Source organism: Papilio machaon, chromosome 8, assembly GCF_912999745.1.
Source record: "Papilio machaon chromosome 8, ilPapMach1.1, whole genome shotgun sequence".
NCBI lineage: Eukaryota > Metazoa > Arthropoda > Insecta > Lepidoptera > Papilionidae > Papilio > Papilio machaon.
Window position 1 is genome coordinate 7,553,743 of NC_059993.1, and position 19,337 is coordinate 7,573,079.

The 19,337-nt window shown below is 32.1% G+C and overlaps 1 non-coding gene across 1 annotated transcript; it reads right to left on the minus strand.

Moving 5' to 3' along the window:
• Nucleotides 1–5,056: 5,056 nt before the first annotated feature.
• On the minus strand, nucleotides 5,057–5,148 carry Trnai-uau. Its single transcript is given in 2 exon segments — nucleotides 5,057–5,092; nucleotides 5,111–5,148. It is a non-coding gene; the product is annotated as a tRNA-Ile (tRNA).
• Between the last annotated feature and the right edge of the window lie 14,189 nt (nucleotides 5,149–19,337).

Consider the following 19,337-nt stretch of genomic DNA (forward strand, 5'->3'; position numbering starts at 1 on the left):
TTTTCGTAACGCAACAAAAACACTTTTTTTGTATAAAAGAACATGTGCTATGTGGAACTTTAATAAATCGTACATTCCAAACATTTATCGTTCCAGGTGACCCCAACGGTATTATTAATTAGGCATCCGCCAACGACGCGGACTGAATACCGAAGTGAGAGTGGAATTAAGCTCCCTTAATACAGTTACGTGAATACCTGAATAACTTTGAAAATAAAAATGAAATCAGCTTTCATGTAATGCACAATGTAATTTTATTAAAATTGATTCGTGTAAAAATAATCATTGGATATTCTTTCTCGTATGCTTATCTTAATGTGATTGGGAATTCATCAAAGGTAAACAATAAATATATGGACTACCATAGTCACTACTGAACTCAAATCCTTCAACTCTTTGGCTATATTGACAAATTTTAAAATAAGAGTTAATAACATTTTTAGACGAGAGTAACAACATCTGTTACATGGGCCGGCTCGCCCGGTACAATACTACGATCACAAAGACACGACAATTGGAAGTAGTACCGGGTTTGTCTGATGAATGCATCGCATCCTTCTCATAAGAAAAGGATAGGAAGGTGTAGTGGATTTGGACAGCGGAAGGGTGGCATATGCAATTGAGGATGTCTGTGGGTATTTATTCGCTATTTCGGCGAATCAGGTGGCCACTTGCTCCTGTGTCACTTAACATAAAAAAACAGTTGTAGTTGGAAGGATTCAATAGGTTTTTTTTTTATATTAGTTTAAACGGCATAGGAAAATATATAATTGCACAGAGTACGGGCTCTATTATTAATGCTGCGAAACATGAAGCATATTATGCAAATTTTAATGAAGGGGGTACAAGTTAAGCGATAGAACATAAATTGGGTTTTCCGCCTGCCTGAGCCCCAAATTTCGCTTTGTGTACGCGATTAATTTTACACGTATTCCGCTAAAGAGTAACGCTTCATCAAGCATCAACAATGGTTCGTTAAAACTTTACTCTGCATTCGACTCAAATGTTTTTAAATTTACATCGTATAACCGTTGGTTTCTTAGACTAAAATCTATGTTTGAAACATGTCATCCCTGTCATAATCTTTGGCATACCAGAGATAACAATATGTTTTAAACGGAGATGTTGGTCTCAGAAGCCCACGGTTAATGCCACACTTGGCAGTTAATCGTTCGATAACTCTTAATATGTAACATCTTGGCCAACACACATAAGAAAATAGTATAAAATGAATTTGACCGTTGTCTACATTTTTTGCAATTAAAAAATGGATTATTCATCCTATGTTTGCAATATTTAATGAATTACTTTAATTTTTAGTACGACGAAACTAATTAAACTTCGCCCCGTCTTTTGTTAAAAGGTTTATTAGCGAAAAGCGTGATCCAATTTATTTCAGTATCAACCATCAATCTGCTCTTTTCCTTAAGGAGGGTCGCCACAGTCTGTACTAGTCTTCCATAAATATCTATCAAGCGTCATATCTGAATTTATTCCTTTCAACCCTTCTTAGATATATCCTCTTCCACACAATCCATCTATACATTCGGTTTTCCAATTCATTTAACTTACAAAAACAATTGTGTTCCATATCAAAACCTAGTGATTATTATTTTTAGCCGACTTCAAAAAGGATGAGTAATGAATGAGGTTATCAATTCGACTGTTTTTTTTACAATAACGTAACAAAAAAGTCAAAAAGTGTATTTTTCGTGGAATTTCAATTCAATATAAGTAACCGTCCAAAGTCTGAAAGATAATATCAATTGATATAAAATAGAAGGCTATGAATGGAACTGGGAAACCAATAAAATGTAACACGGCTAAGAGAAGGGTCAGTGTCGTTTGTACGTGAAAGCAATTAATTTAATTTGCCAATGGAGCTTTCTTTCGGAATAATGGCGTGTAACTACTTCCCCCACGTCGCTTGCAATACAATCCAATATACGTGATTTATAGAACAATAGATTTGCCAATATAAAAAGAAATATTGTTCCTTTTGTTTCCATCTTTTAACTTTTAAAAGTCTACACCTAATTGATTATCTTTCTAGTATGAAATTTAGCTTGAAACATTGCACTTTAAGAAAATATGCTCCTATTATTTTCCTTTTATCGATTTAATAGATTTACCGTGAGTTTCTAAGACCAAAAATCCCCGTTTATAACATATTGTTATCTCTGTTTTGTCTGAGATAATGACAAGGATGACGATATGTTTAACACAGAGATTTTGATCTCGGAAACCAATAGTTAATTTTACTAATTTGAATGGTTGAATGTTTGTTTGGTTTCTCGGGTACGGCTGTATAGATCTTGCTGAAATTTGGTATAAATATAAAACATAGTCTGGAAGAACACATATAGACTACCTATCATGGAAATATGTACGGTTCCCGTGGGATACGTTTGATTTACGTATTAACGTGATAGCTCTACAACGGTTCAACACATCTTATTGAATAGAAAATAGTCTTGAATAACATGTGCGATACTTTTCGACAGTTTAGTAAAAGCTAGTTCACTATAAATAAATGAAGAAATGTATACATAGTTACATATCTTCCATACATTTCTTCATGGTTTTCCTACTTTATTTTTATCCACAAATGAATTCCCATGCCAATCTATGAACTGTTAGACAAAGGGTCCACCTCCGGCCTAATTCAGACGCGGGAAATTTCATTAGATAGCATTGCGAAGTGAACTCTGAATAAAATATTTTTTATTAGCTAAATGTAGTGCCGGCGAGGATTTGTGTTGTTACACTTTTATTATTTTATTTACGACTAGGATTTAATACTTGTTTTGTAATTTTATGTGCCATTTAAAAGTGCTATGACCATTTTGACACTGAAAGAAAAAAGAAGTTAGCAGAAAACCAGGTTACAGTTCGTAAATAAACCATTTAAATTTAGTCAAGTGATGTTTTGATTGATTTTTTTTAAAGATTTTGTTTTAGAAAGATCAGCATATTTTCAGCTCAACATTGATGTTATATTAGTTAGTTAAATTTCGACTATTTTCATATAACTTTAATTAATATAAAAGCGATAAGAAATATAGTTTAATTTCAATTTACTCAAAAGAGAATTCCTCGGAATCATTTAACTTTGAATCGCTAGCACTGGCGAGAAGCCAAACGCGACAATTCTCAGCAAATCAAAAGATTTATGAAAATACAACTTCATTAGTATTTCAAAGAAGCTGATTTGATTAGTATCAAAATTATAGTAGCAACAAGGAATTGTATTTAAGATTATTTTTTATAAAATGTGAAATAACATTATATAAGTTGCATAAATACTTGCTTGCTTATTAATTACTTTTTTATATTACAAAGTGGCAAACGAGCAAGCGGCCATATGAATTCGCCGAAATGGCGAAGTGATCGCTGTCCATAGACATTCGCAATGGCAGATACGTTGCCTACCCTCAATCGATGAAGGATAAAAAGAGAATATTTAACCTTCTTATGCATCTCCTCCATCAAATCTGGAACTGGTTAAATGCAGGTTAAAAATTCTTAAAAAAATAAACAATGAAACCCAAGCATTTCTTTGTTAATTTAAGCGTTTTAATTTGCAATAAGTTTGCGCCCGATCGACAAGCTGCGACCATTTATTGTTGAAAAAGTAATTTAGAAAGGATTATAACTTTTCCCTTCATCTGCTAATCTTCGCAGATTACTCGACGGTTGATTAAAATTTTTGAATATCTTTGACAATTGATATATAAAAATGGAAAGACAATTATTTAAACATCTTGAATGTTATATCTTCTTTTTATTACTGAAAATATTGGTGATAAATTTTGTGACAATCACAATGGTGTAGGATTTCGAGACTATTTATTATGCAGTCCCTTAAATGCAATTAATTATAATTAAATGCAAAGTTATATATCGTAAATGATATCACACTTTGGACAATTTTAACTCAAGTTCACAAAAAAAGTTATGTGTTACAAAATTTTAAGTAACACTGTCGAAGTTACTGTAGTTAATCCGACATTTTTCCTTAACAAGATAATTGAGATTGTGCTTGAATAAAGATGTTCATTTTCATTTAATTTTTGATTTAAAATGAATACAGCAATATAATGTGACAGACTCAGATAGACTTATTGTATAACTCTGTGTGTTCCAAAGAAAGTCCCACTAACAGAAAATTTATCTCATTTTATCAATTTGTAACAGTAACTTAAAGCGTAACTCACAATGATGGTACTGGGAATCTGTAATAATCTATTACAGGACACAAAAGCCTTTTGAACGCGTCAAAAGCCAGATTTTAGGAGATAAACGTTATCCATTATTACTGACCAGGGAAAATGATGGCGCCTGCTATAGGATAGCTTAGTATGTTATGAGATTTTTAGTAATATATTGTGAATTATAACATTTATTATGTGTTCCGTTTGACGTCCGAAGTCCATTATAAGAGAGTTCATATTACTCCATATTCTTCAATGATATTATAGTTCATTATTTTTTCATTTGATATTGTCATTTTTGTTGAAATATCACTATGAGCTTGTTTCACAATATTCAAGTAAGTCCTGTTAAAACTATTTTGAAATAATTTGTCAAATAAAGTTGTCGCAGCAGTTTCACAGTTTCCAAATAAGCTGTGAAAAGCAGACTATTTTGACAGGAAGTATTATGTGTCAGTTAATGTATTTGTTACTTAGTAATTCAACACTTTATTTGGTATTATATACAGTATACACACGCACGGCAAGTGTATACACTAGTACACTTAAGTTTAAAAAGATTTACTAAATAACTTGGGCCATTATCCTCATCCTCACATTTTGAAGGTAGTATGTTGTCCTATCTAAGGACTCTTGTTATCCTTCGTAATAATAAACTGTTAGAAAGTGTAGGCTTTGAAATATGATAAAACTTTAAAGCCCTTTAGCAGTGTACATCGGGCCTTTTAGAATATATGTATGTATATTTATTTATTATTAAAGTAAGCTTATTGTAACCACTGTTTAACTTTAAGGTTTTGTTGTTTGCAACTTATAACATTATCAAAGGATAAAAAACATGTTGCTCCAGGTGAGGCTCGAACTCACAACCCCGGCATAGCTTACAGCGACTGTCTTATAAGTACCGTGCGCTAACCGATTGCGCCACTGGAGCGAGTACTTGCCAATATAAAATATATTCACCAATACAACAAATCATATACTTACTAGCTGTCGCCCGCGACTCCGACCACGCGGAATTAAAATAGTAACTTAATTTGTAGCCTATGTGTTCTTCCAAACTATGTTTTGTATTTAAACCTTTCAGTGATGTTTCCGTTCTGGAGATACCTTCTAACAAACATCCATCCATCCATCCAGTAGTTCGTATTTATAATATTAGTAAGTGGCACAAATACCATATTATGTTAATTCTACAATAATAGTCAAAAGTAACAATGAATTGCAGTTTAATTGGAAATACAACTTAATCCGCTCGGCGTGTGACTTCGTTTCTAATTAAGCAGTTAATATCATGCGCTTCGCGTGCCGAGGCTGACTGCGGGCTTGGCACGTGCCGCTAAACTCGCATTCAATATTACTAGGATTTATAATTTTAGATTAAATCTAAATAAGAGAAAAAGAGAGTAAACGGAAAGAGCTGACGCTGTTACGGAGGGATAGTTGTCACCTTTTACGTTCTGAATGGTTGTATCTCAAGACAAACGCATTTCTAAACGGTTTTTTCTATTCTCTTCTGTTTTCCTTTTCTTTCTTTTTTACTTTTTCATTCCTAATGCTACACTAGTGCTATGTATATGTTATGTTACGAGAGATATGTCATACATATTGTATTATGTAAAAGAGATGTAAATTTTGAAAATGTTATCTTTATTTAATAACATATATAAATCAAATTCGAGTTGAAACAGTTCTGAATACAAAACAATCCTATCACGTTTCCGACGCTTAAAATAAACAGAGCCGAGCTTACTGCACTACGAGACCCCTACCATTGATTCTCGAAACAAACTCGAATTACATCGATATCTTGTGAGTCGATTAAAGAGCGTAAAGTATGAAATAAATATTTTATTCTTAATAGCTTTTCATTAATTTACTCAAATAAAACTTTAATGTTCTTTGCCTTTGGATTGTTTTTACGATATTTTAAAATATGAAGTTGAATCTCCTTGTAAATGATAATATTTTTTTTTGTAATTCCTAGACAAGAATATAGCCAATTAAATAAAATAATATTAAATTAACACAAACATTTTAATATTATCGTCTTCGAGGCTTAAATAGAAAAAAAATTAAAACATTTTATAATCCTCTAAAATAAAGAAAACAATTAATACAACCTCAGAATTATTTTCGAGAAATAATTCATTAGAGAAAATCGATCGAGTTGTAATAGTAATGTCTACTTCCTTTGCATACACAAGTTAGATCGACTGTGTCTAAATACATGTTATATTGTTAGAACAACTGCTTGCATACACTGTTTATATTTAACAAGGAGCGGTCATGTATTCAGTACAAATGCTGCAAATGGTATTGTCTTAATATAAGGCATTGTTTCATATATTCCACTATATATGAAAGTCACTTGCTTATGTTTTGTTCTTTTAAATACAATATTTTACAGTGGTAGATCCTGCTTCAACAATATTTGTTGGGTGCACGAATGGGCTGGGTCGCCCGGTGCAATACCACGACCACACAGAAGACAGGTGTGAAGTGGAAGCAATTCCGCGTTTCTTCTGATGAGTGTGGTGCTGGAGGCCTAATTTTAGTCTTCGTTCCCACACTTTTCTTATACGGAAAGGATGGGAAAGGGAAAGTGGATTTGACGGAGGAGGGGACGCATAGGAAGAGGATATCTGGAGAAGGATTTTTCTGTGCGTCCTCTTCTTTGTTGATTAAGGGTAGGCAACGCTGAAGCGTTGCATTGCTGAAGCAATTGCGGATGTCTATGGTCAAAGGTCGCTTCCCTATTTAGGCGGATTCAAGTGACCGCTTGCTCGTTTTCCACATTATGATATAAAAAAATCTACCCATTGTGTAATAGAGCAATCAAATGGGACGTATCGAACCTCCTTAAGTCCGCTTTCGCCGACTAATAAAATGCAACCAAATGAAAATGGTTATGGGCAGCGGTCACTTCGCTATTTCGCTGATTTACTTGGTCTCTTACACGTTTGCCACCATATAATTAAAAAGTATTAATATCATTAAAGCAAATACTGTGTTGATATTAAATGAACATGTTTGATTTAAATTATTTAGTGTATAGATGTATTTTATTCGATATGAGAGGTCTACCATCTCATAATTTATTTTCCTTTGTAATAAACATGGCAACCAATTTGTAAATATTCTAAGCAATGATTGATGTTGTTTTAATTATATGCTTTGATGATGTTCTTAATAATTAAATAAATTTCTTCAATTAAAATACGATTCTAATAAATTGGTTAAGAAACATCTGAAATAAGGTAAAAGGTTGTAACTTGTCTAATTAAAGAAAGGGCGCCTTTGCATAAATTGCGAGCAATTAATTATATTGGTACGTCAAATAAAACCCGCCCCAAGATAATTTTAATAAAATAGTGACTTTAGTGTACTAACTAATTAATTAGAAATCTTGGTTTTCTTAAAGTTATTTCAATAAACCAAAGTAACAGCTAAAAGTAAGTAAATTTCAAGAATATCAATACTTTTTCCAAATGTAAATAACCTATTAATAACTCAGAAATGAAATTAAAAAAAAACATTATAAATACCCTATGTATTCTTCCAGACTATGTTCTACGACCGTGCCAAATTTCATCAAGATCCGTTTAACCGTTCTGGAGATACCTTCAAACAAACATCCTTCTATCTTAACATTCGCATTTATAATATTAGTAAGATAACAGAAATCAAAACATAATTCAAAACAATCGCAGCAAAATACAGATAATATCCCACCGTAATTTACCGTCCGTCCGTATCCGTGGCAATTACCAAAGTTAACTGCGATCAAGATTCGACTAACTAACGCCGACGTCTGGCACCTTGTGTACTAAATCAGCTTAGTTATGTATTGAATAAATAACTAAACAACACTTTGGACTTTGCACTTTGGACTTTGGACTCATGCCGGAATACTGAAACGTTACTTAAATATCTCGTTTCGTAAGCATTGCTTACAATTTAACAGACGTCAAAATTTAAGTGGAATACACAAACACAAATCAAGACATGTAAGCGCGTGATTCCGTAAGTAGACGTATTATTTTTACGTCATGGCAACATCCTTTGTTTTCGGTCAAAGAGTGTATAAAAAATACTTGTTCTCGATTACGTTTTCTTAAAATTCACTTTACGTATCCGTTTCACGCAGCATGGCTTGGACAACCTATAGTTGTAAGACGTGTTCATTCCCAAATAGTAAAGAAAATTAAAATAAAAATACTAAATAATCAAAAATCAAAGAAGGTTGTAAAAAAATATCCTTTCTGTTTAAAGTATTTTTAAATAAAAAAAATTAAAAACTTTGACAATACTTTTGTAGAATGGAAAGCATCTGGCGTTATGTTTTGACAAGTTTAAATTAATAAAATTTTAATAAATCATAATATCATCAAGACACTTTTTAAGCAGTTTAAGCGGGCGCAGACAGATGTCGCTACAAACCTATTTGCTATTTCGATATATTCTCGTTCAGTCGGCATTTTTATATAAATACTAGCTGTCGCCCGACTCCGTTCGACGACTCCGTTCGCGCGCAGTTAAAAAAAACTTTATAGGGGTATGGCTTTATAGGGTTATGGGGGATTTTGGCCGATTCTCAAACCTACTCAATATGCTCACAAAATTTTATGAGAATCGGTCAAGCCATTTCGGAGGAGTACGGGAACGAACATTGTGACATGAGAATTTTATTTGTCCGAATGCGATGATAATGATGAAGCAGACATGTTAACACCTTAGATTTTCACTTTTAAGATAGCTCGCGACCACTCTTAAATTGTTGGCGTACTTAAGTCGACATGACAGTTCTTTTGACAGCAAAATGTCGTTGAGTGACGATCCAGTATAAGAAATGTGATATTGAGTGGCCTTTAAGCATGGTACGACTTGATTGGCATCAAAGTTGAGATGCGTCTTTAACTGACTTACGAAAATTGCATATTGGAGTTTTTAAGCGTGGTCTTATAATTTAAGACGCTCTTACATATTTAAGTGACGTTTCAGTATTCGGGCATAAGATATACAAACTTCAACAATTATTTTTTCCTCACAAAGATTTACCTATTTGTAAATGTCAACTTTCTAGTTGAAGATATGAAATAGTAAATCTGTAACTAATAGAGAAATGGAAAGTTTTCGAAAAATCGTGCAGGATTAAATGTACAGTATAAAATTAATTTTATCTGAAGGGGTAAAGGGAAAGTCAGTCCCATATCATTCAGACTAAGACAATCAGACCATTAGATAATCTTATCTTACTAATTTTATAAATGCGAATGTTTAGAGTTTGGATGGATGGATGTTTGTTTGAAGGTATCTCCGGAACGGTTGAACAGATCTTGATGAAATTTGGCACAAATATAGAACATAGACTGGAAGAACACATAGGCTACTAATTATTATTTTTAATTACCCTCAGACGGAATCGCGGGCGACAGCTAGTTTTTAGATAAATGCATGTAATTTCAATGTAAATATAAACAACGAAAACAATGATTTCCACTGCAATACAATTACCAACAATAAAGGAATCGTGAGATGAATACTAAACAAGAGTAAAAGAAAATATTCGAACAATATAAGGTTTTATAGACGAAACGCTTCAATAGTCCAGATCTTTTGTTATAGAGGTCGTAAATTGACTTGTTCTATGCAAGTCCACGAGTCCGAATGTAAAGGCAGTCGGTATCGAGTAGAACCGTATTGTTCGGATCCTAACCACCGAGAGATGGGATATATAGGTACGGAGCTTACTACTGATGCAAGTGGAAATAAACTTATGCAAAGTAACGTAGGAAATTGTGTTTTACATTTTTAACAGTTAACAGTCATATATTTTTTTTTAATTTAATTAAATATTTTGGTAACCAAGGCTTTCAAGTGTGGTTGGTGACAGGCACACGGCCGTAAAAACTTAAGCCAAAACTTTAAAGTTTAAAAAACCTAATGTGTCGACCCGACTTTAAAACAATTTACATACATATAATTCATATAATGTATTTGATGTATATCATTAGGGACATAAGTACCTAAAAGTTTATATCAAACAATTTTTTTCATTAGATCAAAGTAATTAACTTGAAACTAAAATATAGTCGATTTGTCGATCTTAATTTTTCATAATTAATAAAATTGGGAAGACGATTAATAGAAAATTAACATTAGATGTCTATGTATTTTTCTACTATGTATTTTAGGTTGTTGAAAATAACGTACGAGGACACAGAAGATATTCTTAAAATGATGTATTGAGTTTATTACTATTTATTTAGTATTACCGATTTAACTTTACTTTTAAGACAAATGGCACTTTTGGTTTTCTTGAGTTAATTTGTGGCCGTCTAACAAATCTTTGATAAAACAAGCAGGATCCTCGCGATTTAGACTACGCCTAGTGCGAGGGTACTGATCAACACTTATAAAAGCAACCCTTTTGTATTCATAAAGTTTTTTAGCTTAACCGTTCAATGTAAACTTAAAGTTAATTTTTGGATTGCAATAAATTATTTTCATTTTTCATTTTCAAATATATTACAATTTGCTGTTTTTTTCCTATAATGTTAAATTTCTTTGGGTGCGTGAAAAGACAGTAAAATAAATTACAAATTACAAAAAAATTTACTTACTAGAATAAATACATATCTTTATTTACTGCCTAACTTTATGATACTTTTACATCATATTTGCAGATACAGAAAATTCTCTGGTTATATAATATATAACACGACTATATTATAATTGTGAAATAAGCAACGTCTGTTTAAATATTTGATAAATTAAAGTAAATACGAGTACTATAGTCACATCAAGTTAGTTCTAAGAAAGTTTGAAGTAAGGTCAAGTTAGTTAGAAGTTGAAATGCAAGTTTTCAAGAGAAGTTTACCAAGTTTACCGAAACAGATATTGACATCTCAGCAGTTGCTTTAGATTTTAGATTGCATATACTTTACAGAATGTGGTCATCAACTACGATCTAACAACTGGGTTATAAGTTTTTTTTATAGATACTTGATGCAAAATATTTTATAATACTAAATACTAACATTAGTTAATCTAATTTTAAAACTCTTGTTTAATATCCCTTTAAAAATTTTTGAGAACCTTTTTAAGACAGAATTCTAAAGTGTACGGTTAATATTGAAAATAACGTAGCGAGTTCTTAAAAATATTGAACAGTAATGTTAAATTTAAGTTATTTACCACTTCAGATCTTTTACTTAAAATGGATTTCTGAGACCAAAATCTCTGTATAAAAGATATCGTCATCTATTTACTAAGTTTTTTTTGCACTCTACCGCCCGGACAAAGTCGCGAGGACGAGTTACTGATTTGACAATGTTACAAGTTACAAGCTCGGCCTTTATGTCATAAGATAGACATTACTGCTTGTATCTTCCTCTATCATATTATATACCTATTTAAATAAATAAACATATATTTTTAAACTATATATCTCATTCTTACCAACATGTTAATTTACAATCGATGTAATTTTGTGATTTCTATATTAAACGTATTTTAACGTTCACAATTAATTTTGTTGCGGTTTGCTGCAAATATTACTGCGGTTCATTTCCCGCAAATGTTTTGATGACAAACAATGAAAGTACATATTTTTTTAACGTAAAGTTTACACTTTATTATGGGAATATCATTTTAACACCCTGTTGTACTTTTTTTTTGTAAGTCCATGATAGTGCACAATAAATACTTTTTTGTATTTGTATTTATATACTTGATACAAAGAAAGTATTTAGATTAGTGTAATTTGACTGTGATGTGTATAAGATAAAATTTTGACATATTTTAAAATAGACCTACATCTCTGACACTTGAACTCTTGATTAATATGATGGCTTATGAATTAACGCGTCGCACAGCAGACGATAAAGATATATATGTTCTCATAAAGCTGTGTTTTCCTAAACATAGAATCCGGGAACAAGAACTTCAAGACATACTCAAAGTAGACGACATAGTTCACAGAGTACGACTTAGGGTCCTTCAAGAAGCGAGCATATCTCTTTCTTAAAGGCCGGCAACGCATCTGCAATTCTCCTAGTGTTGCGGATTTCCATGGGCGAGATGATCACTTTGGTGTTCCCGCCGCTCGTTTGCCACCTTCTCTTATAAAAAAAGTAAATGGGCCGAGGATTGTTGAGTTAGTGATAATATTCACATTATCAAAGTTATTTAAAAGCTATGAATATCTTAGTTATATATACTCTATATTTTTATTTAAATTGTTGAGTATAATTGCAAAAACAATGCATACAATATAAAAGTAACTGTCTATAATCCTTACAGATAATTATTTAAATTATTCTCTTCTAACAATTTTTTTTTTTAATTTTACAACATTTCACGCTTTTTCCGTTAAACATATTTGTTCATGTCGAGAGTGCGCTTATAATTTCATTTTTCATGCAAACTAGAAATGTACATTTCATGATAAAGCTTAAAAAAGCTTTCAAACATGTTATTAATATTTATTAGTACATTTTAACCAATTAAAAAAGTACACGTAGTTTTGTGATTTCACTTATAAAAAAAAAAATTGTATCTTTTTGAAAATGTGGACGACATAAAGTATACTAGCTGTCGCCCGCGACTCCGTCCGCGCGCAGTTAAAAATAAACTAAATGGGGGGGGGGGGTTATAAAAAATAGATGTTGGCCGATTCTGAGACCAATTGAATATGCTCATAAAATTTTATGAGAATCGGTCAAGCCGTTTCGGAGGAGTTCAAGTTCGAACCCCGTAACACGAGAATTTTATATATTAGATGGACAGATATTTTGTTAATGTAAACTCTCGATAGAACAGACTCATAATAATGTGTCTGAGGAAACCTGAGTTGCTGTTACAGGTTGACATCGAATTTTTTCGATGGTAGAAACATATTTTATTAAATTCTATACTGTTTACATGTTTCACAGCACTAATAGTGTTTAGTTGCAAGGGCTAGATTTTAGATTTGAAAGTTTAGTAATTTTTAAACCAATCATAAACAAACATAAAATCTTTTTATATCATATCACTGGCTATTTTTTACAAATGTAGAACGAACAAATGTTTTTACTGTACAGTGGGCCTAGCAATTGTGACAATCGCCTTTATATCGTCATTGCCAATTATATTAAAATTAGTATGAGATTTATGGTGTACTTAACGTCCGATAGACAAATTTATTTAATTTTCTCGATGACGATACGATGGTAATTATCACAAATATTCGTGATAGGCCCACAGTTGTTACATGCATATTACCTTGTTATGAATTCATTTGTACCGCACCTCCCCGGAGACTTGTATAGCTCTGTTGAAAAATTTCATTTGTGCTCCGACAAGAATAAGAATGTTTTGTTTTGTTCTTTAAAAATATTTTAATACTAAAAACGTGTCTAATACTCGAATGATTTATTTTAAAAGTTTAAGTTTTTTTAATTATAATACAATTGTTATTTTGATTAAAATACGATTTAAATTAAAATATTTATTATGTTAACTATTCTTGTACTTAGTTTAAAAGTTTACAAAATGTGTAAATGACACGATGAATATAAACTTGATATATGAATTGGAATCACAACTTAATCTTCATTTAACTTAACTTCTGCTTAATTAAGCAGTTAAAATGCACTTTGCGTGATCGAGTCGCACGCCATCTAACTTTGAAACGTGACCGCAAACATGCTAAAATACTATGTTATGGGCACCATTTCACCTTTTTGATAGTTATAAAAAGGTTGCAAATGTGAAAGCGGCCACTCGATTTCGCCGAAATGGCGAAGCGACGGCTGCCCATCTACATCTGCAATTGCAGACTCCTGCCTACCTTTGATCGAAGAAGGAGGAGACTCAAGGAGACTTATTACTCATGAAGAATTTTTTCAGAATAGATTTTTATAAATGTGGTTTCAATCAACTAGTATGAGTTATTTAGCTCTATACCCTAAAAAAATCTTGATTTTTCCCATAATTGATTCAATTAGAATCTCATGTTTCGTACAATTGTTTCGGCGATGGAAACTGACAGATGAACGACAAAATAATTAATCGCAATGGTGAAAAATTCGTTTGGGACAACTGGCTATTAAGTGTTCGTTACGTTAACCACAATGTTTGCGACTGACAACGCAAGTGATTCATAAAATTTTTAATTAAAATTAAAAAAATACAGAATACGGAGGAAATATAATACAACTATACTAAAAAACATTCTATTATTAAGTATACGACATCTGTTGCAGTTTACAGTCAAGATTTGTCGATTTTATTACGTTGAGACTGTTTCCAAAATTCATTAAGGTTATTTAACACTAGGACATAAGAGTAAACCAGAGCAGTAGACAATGCAGTACTGCTATTGTTTGAAAGCTCACTCATAGTGCGTCAAGCTAATCTGAGATCTTAATCCCACATACGCGTTGAACATTACACAATATTAAAAAAACTGCTACAGTACAAAAAATTTATGACAATTATTTGACATGTCCTCCTGACATGTTCCTTTACGTGACAAGGGGCGCTGGTCAGCTATCATAATTAACGTTTACTTGTGCCAACCGAGTCACATAACTTTGTCGTTATGTACAGACAATTCTCTTACGGCATTTTTTCTTAAAACAACAGCAGTAAACTGCAGTAAATAAATAGTAGTACTGCACTGTCTACTGCTCTGCCTCACTCTGCTTGTCCACTTGTGAAACTATAATAAGGCTGTGCTTTATATACCTAGTAGTAAGAAGTGGAAAGCATTGGCAAGGCGCCCGGGAAGACAATTTGCAGCGAGCAGCGAAATGCAATAAAACACTTATTTAATAAATCAGCATTTAATAATTTCACAACACAATAGCAATTCCATTCTTTGTCTAAAGGTGTCCTATTGTCGGCTATTCATATTTTATTTCTCTTACTAACACACTTTGAGTGGTTGTCACTAAGAAATCCTCTGAGTGTAGATTTAGTTTGTGAAAACTGCAATATGAAACTATCCCTACTGATAACCTACCTAAAATGTTTGTTATAATACAATAACGGTCCCCCGAGACTTCTTCGGCACAGAATTAAAAAAAGTAACCTATAATATGCCCTCGTGAATCAGCTACTTTCCCTTCAAAACCAGTCAAATACGGTGCACCCGTTCCGGAGATTATCCGGAACAAACGCAGCCTTGCAAACAGACGACCAAATTTTTTTTTTTTGTTTTCAGTACACAGTCCAATTTTATTAATATGTATGATAAGTTTAGTAAGTACAATGGAATGATTTTAGTTAAGATCATTCATTTCTATTCGCATAATATATAATGTTATTCCTTTATACATATTGTCAATAGCAGCATTTGATTGCAGAACTCGCTATAATTCATTAAAATCATGAGAATAATGATTGATGAAAAATAATTTTTCAACGTATTGAATAATAGTCGAACTCGATTCCAATCAAGGACGTTAAGGCTACACGTTCAATAGATAACCCGCTTTAGAAAATCTCTGGTAGTCTATTAAAGGACACAAAAGCTCTGCGAACTACAAAGACCAGATTTAAGGAGATAAATTTTACCTTAATGCACTCATGATGAAAAAAACGTCTTCATAAGGCAGGGTAAGAGTCGTTTCGACAATTTTACTCTTACTTTATAATACTAAAAATCCCAAAGATCAAAATTAATTTCCATTTCTATTTGAAATAACACATTTCTTATGAATAAATTCGTCATTCAATTCATTTGTAATGTTATATCCAACATTTTACTATTAATTCTGTGTCATTAGAATATAATTTTGATTCGAAACGGCTTGTTAACGATTCATCGGTGACATTATTTTGATTAAATTGTGAGATTATTACAGACTTCTATAACTTTAACGATATTTGCATAATTCTAGTTGTAATAAAGTAGCCATTAATTATTACCATATTAATTATCACCAGATTAATTATTACCAGAATAATTATAAGCCATGATAGAGAACGCCTTAGTTTAGTGTCGAATCAATTGAATACACTTGATGTTATTAGTAAATTGTACAAAATGATTAAGTCTCTAGATATTTAAATATCTGAAATCCTGGCATAGTTTGCCGTGAAATATTACTGTCACTGACAAATTCTTATTATTTTTTTTTTTTTTTTTCAAGAGGAATGCGTAGGACGTTATTTTTTTACAAAAGTCTTGAAAATCTAGTTACAGGTATATCTTTTAATCCTCGTAAGTTAACCTGGGTCTGACCGATTACTAAGTCTGAAGAAACTTATTAAATTATTATAAAAGAGTCCTAAGAAATAATTTTAGCTATACAAAGTTCGACGAAACGTCGACTCTTTAACATTCGATAATAAGGAAACGAAAAAACTAGAATGTATAATTATGTAACTTTAATATTTTTGACCATAAATTATATTAAAAATACTACATTATAAATAAATCCGAAAACACAGATGTGGAAATTACTTAAATCAAAATTTTCAAATTGTTTGCAGAAAAATTAAATAATAAGTAGAATACTGTAATCACTACGGTGACTAGACATCCATAGTATATTACATTTACTTAAAAACAATAAAGTACATGAGAAAATTTACAACTAACAAAACAACAATCATTCAAACCTCATAATTATTTTTGTGAATGCGTTCAAAACGTGGTAGTTTTGAACCGAAAGCTTAAAAACAAGTTTTAATTGGCAAGCTACCGTCGTAGCATTTACTATGTACTCTCCACATGTCGATGCGAAGCGCAACTTCCGTAAACTTCATTATTTAACTCGTAAAGTCATAACTTATGCTAACTTATGCATATTGAGAATCAGGTAACATAAGTTATATTTGTAATGAACATTATTGCTGTAAACATTTTGCAAATTAGATATTACCTTTGATACTTAGAATACTTACCAATACTTATTTATTGTAATATTTAATATTTACTAACCTACCCGAAACTTAAATAAAAGATGTTTTAATTAGTAATTTTTCGAATATCTTTCAAACTCTAACGTAAATGGTCATTCAAATTATAAAATACCTTGGTCTTCATCACATATTGGTTAAATTTATATATTACTAGCTGTCGCCCGCGACTCAGTACGCACGCAGTTAAAAAATAGGGGGGGGGGGTGTTATGAAAAATAGATGTTGGCCGATTCTCAGACCTACTGAATATGCTCACAAAATTTCATGAGAATCGGTCAAGCCGTTTCGGAGGAGTACGGTGATAAAAACTGTGACACGAGAATTTTATATATTAGATATATAGATATAGGAGTATATCATGTCATACTAATTTTATAAATGTGAATGTTTAGGATGGATGGATGAATCGATGGATCGGTGGATCGATGGATGGATGTTTGTTTGAAGGTATCGCTGGAACGGCTCAACGGATCTTGATGTAATTTGGCATAGATGATGATAACATAGTCTAGAAGAACACAAAAGCTCGTTTTTTCAGATATACTTTTAAACAAATGTTCAATGAAGTAAGTATATTTTCATTGAAATTATAAGGACAAAAGTCGTTTGGCTAACTTACCAACTGAAGTATGTATAGAGTCGTCGGAATAGTCTAGGCCCAAACAATACACAGCCTGCTCGATACCCTGCGCTTTGCTCTGTACGTAGAAAGCCAATTTACGACCTCCATTACAAAAGATTTGCCATTTTCTGACATTTATTTTCACAAGATCTAGGCTTTTGTGCACAAATTTGTTCGTTTTTTTATTCTATTTTTGCTTTAGAAAGTAAGTACTTAGATGAACAAGACTTTGACTTACTTTATTGGATTGTTAATTTATTGTATTTCTTCACAGAATCCTATCAATCGAAATAGTTTCTGGATGGTAGATTTTCATACCGAAATAGCTATTCAAAAGAAAATTGTTATCTTTGAAATAAAATCCACATTAATTAATATAACATTATCAATTTGAGTTCTACTCATTCTATTCTATTCTTTCATTATACGTAATTACAGACGCGTTGCCTACCTTTAATCGACGGACGAGGGGACGCACAGAAAGAGAATATTTTCCTTTCGTAAGTGTCCCGTCCTCCGTCGAATCTACTTCCTCTTCCTATACTATGCTTATAAGAAAAGGGTGGGAAGAGAAACAGGATTAAAATTAGGCCTCCGTCACCACACGCATCAGTCAAAACGCGAATTTCTTCCACTGCATGCCTGTATTATGTGTGGTCGTGTTATTGCACCGGGTGAGTCAGCCCATTCGTGCTACCGATGATGTTGTTGCTAGCGTCCATTTGAGTGCGTTGTAAGTACTTCTTATTACAATAAAGAACAGAAATAGCAATATAAAAGCTTCTAATGTCATCAAAATATTATTTTCTCTCTATAAAGTGGTTGGATCTTAACAAATAGTTATTTCCTTAAGAACCGAGACGACATGGTTCCTATCGACTTACACAGGTTTATACATTACGAAATCGTTACGCCGTCTCAAGCGTCTCAAATCGAAACTTGATTTATTCCATTCTTGTGTTTTTTCCATTGCATTAAATTTGCTATACAGATCCGAATTGCAAGACATAGCCACATATTACACTCGAACCTGGATAAGCGAGAGTCTAAAGAACTGCGATATTCTTCTCGCTTATAGAGGTTTCTCTCTAATCCGAGTTTGTAGCTTATGGAGGTCGTTCACCTGGTCCGGATAATGACTCTCGCTTTTAGACGTTTCTCGCTTATCCAGGTAACGTATTTGATTTATTATTTATATGTTTATTAAAATGCATTGGTATTTTTAGGGTTGATACATTGTTTTACAAAACAATATAAATAAACCTAAAATTAACAAAGTACATATTTTTACGCTATTTAACATATGAACATCGTTCTAAATAACGTTAAAAATACTTATGATCATAACTTCCCTGTATTTCGAAAGGTATAAAAGATTTTGGATGACCATATTATTTAGTCGTTCAGAAGGAAACTGTTTAAAGAATTCAATGACGTTTAGGAACTTCTTTAGACATAATTTGCATTGCAAATTCCCATCTCTGCAGACCGTACTTTGTCAAAGCAAAGGCAAGTTAACAAAATATGCAATATACGCAATACACTTTCGGTACTAAGTAATGGAAAAAGTGGTCGTATCT